We start from the raw sequence: 7,687 nt of genomic DNA on the forward strand, positions 1-7,687 counted from the left end.
ATGCATCCACATACTGAAATGCATCCTCTGAAACATGAGGTCAGAGGAATCATAGGATGGGAATTGTAACATATTCCTGCCGACAAACCTGCTACACCAAACCCACATCCATCCATCCATCCAGGCTGAGTTTTCCTGCTCCCCTGGCCCTTCCTCAATCATCTCCCCTCTTGTGGTTTGGATAATAAACCATTTTTACCTTCACTGACTGGCAGTTGAAGTGTTTCAATCTGCTCTGTCAGTCCAAGCAGAAGTTACATCAAAATGTAACATTTGCCCATTTCCATTTATGAAGCTATGCAGTCATACTGGATTTAATCCCAGTCTAGTTTTCACTGTTCCTCGCTTAACTCAGTTTCTGTGCTAAACTGGGCTACCACTTTAACACCATCTCTCTATCTGTGCTGAGACAGGGATGTCAGTCCTGTCATCGCTCTGTCTGACAAATGAGCTTGTTCAACCTGAACCTGCGTTAAATTAGATGAGCGATACACTTACAATTACCATAAAATTACTCTCTTTTTTCAAACTAGGGGCAGCCCAGTGGTGTATCATGTAGCAGAGTGTGCATCATGAAAAGATCCAACTGCAAACCATGCCCTGCCCACTACCACCACCAACACTACTGAGGGGAAGTGACATGAGCGCTACTGTCTGTAGCTTCAGGAGCAGCAGGAGAAGGAGGAGGAGGCTGTTTTTGTCTGATACAAGGCCATCTTTTTGTTTTTGGCACAAGTTCCCATTTAAGGACAGCCCCTTCATCACCAAGCTGTAGTAAAACAGAACATAAGGAGGACAATGAGGAACATTTTGTTTAGTGGAATCTCCCAGTCCCTGTAAGTAATACTGGAAATCCATGACCCATAAACCTGGAAAACTCCACAAGGCAGTTTTATATACTGTACATATTTCAAATTCAAGGAGATTCAGTGTTCTACATAAATAAAGAAACTGCAATACGTTTTAAAAACAAAAACATTTAAATGGCAAATAAAATAAATAAATCAGAATAAAAGTAGATACATCTTTAAATGCAGTAGAATAATTTACATAATTCATTGATCAGGGTAACTACTTGCTCCCATGTTTGTTTTGTAGCATTCCTTGTTTTTTTTCCTAAAGATGCTGTCATTTTTCATTTGCAGACTTAAAATCAGGGGCATTTGTCAGAGTGTCCCTTGGCTCTTGCTGAAGGTCATCCCCCAAGTCCAGTTTTGATTGTTTGCATCCGAGTCCTTATGTCAGTAAATCATATCCAAGTCATTTCTAAATGAATATAAAAGACTGAATGTCGTACAGTAAGTGATGTAACTGGTTGTTACAGACGCAGGTGTTCCTGCAGCTCTCTCACTTGTGCGTCTGTCTGAAAACTCATTCTCATGATGATGAACAGCCCCGCAGACTGAGGACACACACTGACAATAATAACAGCTTCATTCACTCATCGCTCTTCAAACTGGATCAAATCAAACAGCTTTGATCAACTCTCTCATATGCAGTCAGTGTGGGTCCACAGGCATGAAGGCAGAGCTCTGTAACCCCCCTCCCCCCCGTCTCCTCCAGGAGCTGGAGCGCTGGTCGATGTCATTCAGCTGAGTCGCCGCGGGCGGCTACCTGTGGCCCTTCATTATGACCCCATTCAGTCAGCCCAGCTCCCTGCCAGCGCCGCTCCCAATGCCTCTGCTCACAGAACCAGAAAAGAATCACAACAGCTCCTAATCATCACTGCTCCACAGTCTCTGCAATCTGCTGAGGAGATTATGTCTCTGTACTGTACTCTCTCCCTCTCTGGACACACACTTTCCTTCCTGTGCTTTCAGAGTACAGTAGGCGTGCTTCTGCTGTTGCAGAAGTAAGACCTGAGGAGAATAGAGACACTCCTGAAAATGAAACGGGATAGGATCCATATTTATATCATGTAAAACGTGTAGTTAATTACTTAATCATTATGTTAAATCATGTGACATAACTGAAACATGCAGGATTTTACAGGAGCATCTGTTCCGTCTTTATTTTCTGTCCAGAGAGGAAGAAATCAGAGTTGGTTGTGGTTTGGTTTATTTATGTAATTCATTGACAATCAAAAAACATTTTAATACTATAAGCAAAATAATACAACTCCTGAATGAAAAGAAACTAATGTGATACACACAAATATGCATAGTGGTCATGGTCACTTTTGTTTGTTATATGTTCAGGAGAAGAACATTGTGTATTTCAGCTCATGCTGTGTTTGAAAAGTCTTTGATGCTGCCGTTTCAGGAACTTCCACCATAGACTGTACTATTGTAAAATGGGAAATAATGTTTGTTTGTGTTGTACACATGGTTAAACAGACTTGATGGAAAATAAACATACAAAATTACAATTTGTGAGCAGACCGTGTGTGAACCTTGGATATATCCAACTGTTCCATCTCTAATGACTTCCACCGTTGTTGCAGTTTGACTATATCTTACTCGACAGGACTTGTGGTGAAGAGGTTGGAGGTGAATTTGCTAACATTACACAATGGCTGCTAGCTAGCTATTTCATTTAATTCATCAACATTTAATTTGTCATCTACAGCTAGCAATAGAAATCTTGCTACAAATCATGCTACAAATTGACACATATGACACAAGGCCATGGCTGAGCAAGTGAATGTCTTATAGAACAAAACTTTCATTTTAATAAACATATATTATTGCAATGGAGAATTATGGGGTGTGGAAAAATACAATGCCGAGGTCAATGACCCCTTCAGGTCACCAGAGATCAGACAGAAAGTGGTTCCATGTCTGAAATCAAACCTTGGGGTATGTAGATGAAGTGCTGTAAGTTTCATGTTTAAAATGCACAATACTTTCCATATATTGACTTCTGCCCCACTACAGATGCACACACCAGATTGGAAGATCAAATAAAGTAATTTAGCATCGCAAAACAACTAAAAACAACTGATGTGCGGGCTAGAAATAGTGTCATTCACGTGTGGAATGAAGAGGCAGAAAAAAGCCAACCACTGATAAATACACTGTGTAACGAGACACAGGTGGGCCAATCACACACAGATGAGACACATGAGCACACAGGAAGGACAAGCCCTATCAAAATAAAACAGGAAACTTTAACTGAGACGCACACACACACACACCCCACAATGACAATATTTTCTTTAATACTTAGTGTTGTGTTATATACAAAATGTAATAGACAGAATTTTCTGTCTGACCTAAGGTCAGCCCCCCCCCTTGTTCAATATTGATGTTAAGTGGCACCAAAAATAATATTATGCAATCCATAAAACTGATAGTTCTAGGGTGACCTTTCCAAGATGAAGGCTTAATGTGTTCCCTTTTCTCTATGTAAAAATTGTTCTTTGGGGAGTAATTTGAGTTAGGCTTCCAGAGAGCTGGTGTTTGTGCTGTAGATGGAGCCACATACTGTAGCAACTCACTCAATTTTAACGACCCCATTGCATAGCTTAGTATGAAAATAAATTCTACTCTGTGATGTTGACTGGTTTTTGTGACAGAGAGACGTGGTTCTGTCTCATCAGTGTGTGGCACCCCGGCACTTGGCATGATGCCCAAGTTTTCTGGCTCACAGCAGTGGCCCATGCTCTGAAAGAGATCCCTGCATATCATCAGGGACATGGCCTATAGCCACTGTTAATGTTAAGTTTTTAAAGCCTTACAACAATAAGAGGTACATTACAGCCAGACAAAAAAACAAAACAAATTAAAAGCTGAATGATCCAACTGAACATGCATTGTGGATCCATGTGTCACAGTCCTGCTGCCTGAGATTAATGCATATGGTCAGACAACTTTGCTACAGTCCAGGGGACTGGCACAATGTCAAGAATCAGGCCCTAGGTGATAAACCACATCCACCACAACCTCATTGTGAGCAGGGGGGTATTCATCAATGTCTCTAAAGAGAGTCCAGACCACCAGAAAAGACCAGGCTTAAACTAGCACCAGCTCCAAATTAAGCCTCAAGTCGTTCCACTAACACAGTCCAGACTTGTCTAATCAAGGCTGACTCAAGGACCCCTCACATAGTCTCACATAGTGCACGTATCTATTGGCTTGGTGGAAAGCATTAAATTAATACACTTTTGCTTGCTCAGTGTCTTTGTGTTTGATAAAAAATTACTCAGAGGATGAAATCTGATCTGAAGTGAAATATAAATTCATTTGTAGCTGATGAAGCTGATTTACTGAGCAGTTAAATAACAGCTCTGTCTGTGAGCTTCTCAACACATCAGAACATTTCACAAAGGCAGTGTACCTCATATTACATTTCATTTCAAATGTTTTTTTTTTTTTAATGTAAGTATATTTTTTGGTTTTGATAGCAAAGTTGAGACAGACAGGAAACCGGGAGGATGAGACAAGGGGAATGACATGCAGTAAAGGGCTGCCCAATGCAGGATTTGAACCAGGGCCGATTGCAGCGCAGATTATAGCTTCTGCATATGGGGCGCCTGCTCAACCCACTGCGCCACACGTTTGCGCCCCAATTTCAAATGTTTTTATTGACTTTAGAGACATGAGAAGAGTGAGAAATGAGTTTCATGAGCTTTTTAAATTTTCATTACATAACCCGGCGTTGTTTAAGTTGGGTCTCCAATTTAAATGAGCCAGACTTAAGCTTTTTCTAACCCTGTTCCACTGGATACCCCCAGTAGTTTTCCATGTTTGCCTTTCCTGTCTGTCTTCTGAGACTCCACCCCCTTGCCAGTTTACTTCTCAGTAGGGCCGTGGCACAGCACTGACAACGGGGCACACCTGTGTGTCATCACTCATCAACCTCAGTATAAGAACCCAGACACTTGTCTTCAGACTCTTCTGCTCTCAGTACAGAAACTCTCCAGACCCCTGACATTCAAGAAGTCTTCTTCTTATCGCCTTGGTTCATTCCTTATTGGTGCTAGTGGCTCTATTGCTGATAAACTCAACAAGCAGACTGTGTGTTGTGCTGGTTGGTGCTTTTCCTACAACCTGTTGGTCAGCTCTTGCATCGCTACCAAGGTTCAGTCCAGTGGAAAATAATGAATGAGTCAAAGCAATGTTCAAACATGAAGCATTTCAAAATAAAGTACAAAAACATAACTCTGGAGGGGTACAGGGAAGATGGTGTTCAAACAAAACTGAAATGCAAGTACTCATTCATTTTTTCTATACCGCTTATCCTGCACTAGGGTCACGGGTGAAATGCAAGTACTTTCATCTTTATTTACCTTATATATTTTTTTGGCAACAACGACATGAATTGAGACCTCTTTTTTTGGAGTAGATTTTCAGCAGCGTGGTTCTTTGTGCATTGTTTTGGTTTGAAAACGTACTGTTGGAATATAGTGCAGTCACAGCAACATCATCATCATCTGCACCCCAACAAGTGGATTATCCACCAGCCCTATCAACACAACATGAAGAGTCTCCCTTAGCCCCAAAAGGGGAGTCTCCCCCGGCCCCAACAGGAGACTCCCAACATTCAACCCCCCGGACCCCATCCAGCCCCCAACTCTCTTCATCTAGTCCTGACTCCCCATTTCTGGATTTCCCTGACAGGATGAAGAGCCTCGTCACTACTGGAATCCAACCAACACCACGCCAGGGTCTCATATTTTCCCCATTAACCCCCCACATCGTCCACCCCCTCCCATTCCACCGCGTCAGAAACAACCCTCGACCAAAAGCAACCGAGCCCCCCCACCTCCTCTGAATCATCATATCATTGAGTCTGAATGATATGTGCCGGGTCCAGGCTGCAATACTGATATCAAGAATGTTCTTTCCCAGGAAAAGTCAGGGCCCTATGGAGTTCAGGCAGCTTTCTCAATCCCTGTGGTGACGGGTAACAGAAAAGTGATCAAACTGGTGAGAAATAAAAAAGGGTTCAATTAAATCTACCAATCTAGTGAGTATAGCTTGTCAACCTCGAAACTCACCAGTGTCTCCTGTTATCTCCACAAGGTTAGCTCTACTTAATATCAGATCACTAGCCAACAAATCCTTGTTAGTAAATTACATCATTATGACCTATACTCTAGACTTCTTAGTGAAACATGGCTGACTGAATGTAGCTGTGCTACCATTCTCAATGAGGCTGCACCAACAAATTTCAGTTTTCTGAATAAGTGTCGAAGTGGTAAGAAAGGCGGGGGAGTTGCTGCCATTTTTAAATCTGTATTTCAGTGCAAGGAAACTATATTTGGTGATTTTAGCTCTTTTGAATATCTCTGTTTTTTAGTAAAGGGGGATCCAAAAGTTCTCTTCCTAATTATACAGACCACCAAGATACCCAGGAAAATTCTTTGATGAGTTTGCCGAACTGCTGTCAGTTATCTGCACTGACACAACTTTTTATCATAACAGGGGATTTTAACATTCACATAGACAATAACATGGACACAAATGCCAAAGAACTTTGCTCTCTTCTTGACACTTTTGGCCTCTCCCAACATGTGAAAGGGCCCACACACACCCGAGGCCACACTCTGGATCTGGTTATCTCTAGAGGTGTTGACATTACTTCTGTTGATATCAAGGACTTGGCTCTTTCTGATCATTTCTGTGTGTTCTTTGACTTACGGATAACTCCGAACATGCAGTTACCCTCTGTATCTGTTAGGAAAAGGTTCATAAATGAGAATACCAGTGTTAAGTTTATGGAGGCTATAGTCATGTCACCAACTGTGAGTGCAGAGACAGTTTAACTCCTGGATAATTTCAACTGCAAAATCTCAAATGTCATTGATACCATTGCACCTTTTAAAACTAAGATGACCTTGACCAGACAGAGAACACCATGGAGGAACACTTTGATGGTAAAGGCTCTGAAAACAGAATGCAGGAAAGCTGAGCGTAAATGGAGAAAAACTAAACTTCAAATCCACCATGACCTCTACAAAGTCTTTGTAATTTTAACCATGCGTTATTCAAGGCTAGACAGCAACACTTTAATGAAATGATTAATAAGAACAACACTCGTGCTCTGTTTGCTATGGTTGATAAGCTTACAACCCCCCCGAAAGAGATGCTTCAGAACTCTTTTCCACAGAAAAATGCAATGAATTTGCTTACTACTTCAATGAAAAAATCAAATCTATAAGGCTAAATAACACAAATCAGCAAAATACAATCCCTAAAATCACCTAGGAATAAATCAACGGTAATGTCAGAGTTTAATACAGTTGACCAAAAAACCTTAGAAGAAACAGTTCAGCATCTTAAAACATCGACATGTTGTCTTGACACAATACCATCTGACTTTTTTAACTATTATAAGCTCTGTCCAAACAGATTTGCAGCAAATAATAAATTGCTCACTTATCAGGCACATTTCCTAAACCCCTGAAAGTAGCTGCCATCAAGCCACTCTTAAAAAAGAGAACATTGGATACTACCATTTTAACCAACTACAGACCCATCTCAAATCTTCCCTTTATAGCCAAGATCGTTGAGAAAGTGGATTTTAATCAACTCAGCAACTTCTTGAACTCCAGTGGACTCTTTGACAAATTTCAATCAGGCTTCCGACCTCTCCACAGTACAGAAACAGCTCTTATTAGAGTGTTAAATGACATAAGGTTGAACACTGACTCAGGCAAGGTGTCAGTTCTGGTCATGTTGGATCTCAGTGCTGCATTTGACACTGGATCACTGTGGATATACTGCTGGACAGGTTGGAAACC

The sequence above is a fragment of the Trachurus japonicus genome, chromosome 3 (assembly GCF_045865225.1).
Source record: "Trachurus japonicus isolate A0001 chromosome 3, Traja_1.0".
Taxonomy (NCBI): Eukaryota; Metazoa; Chordata; class Actinopteri; order Carangiformes; family Carangidae; genus Trachurus; species Trachurus japonicus.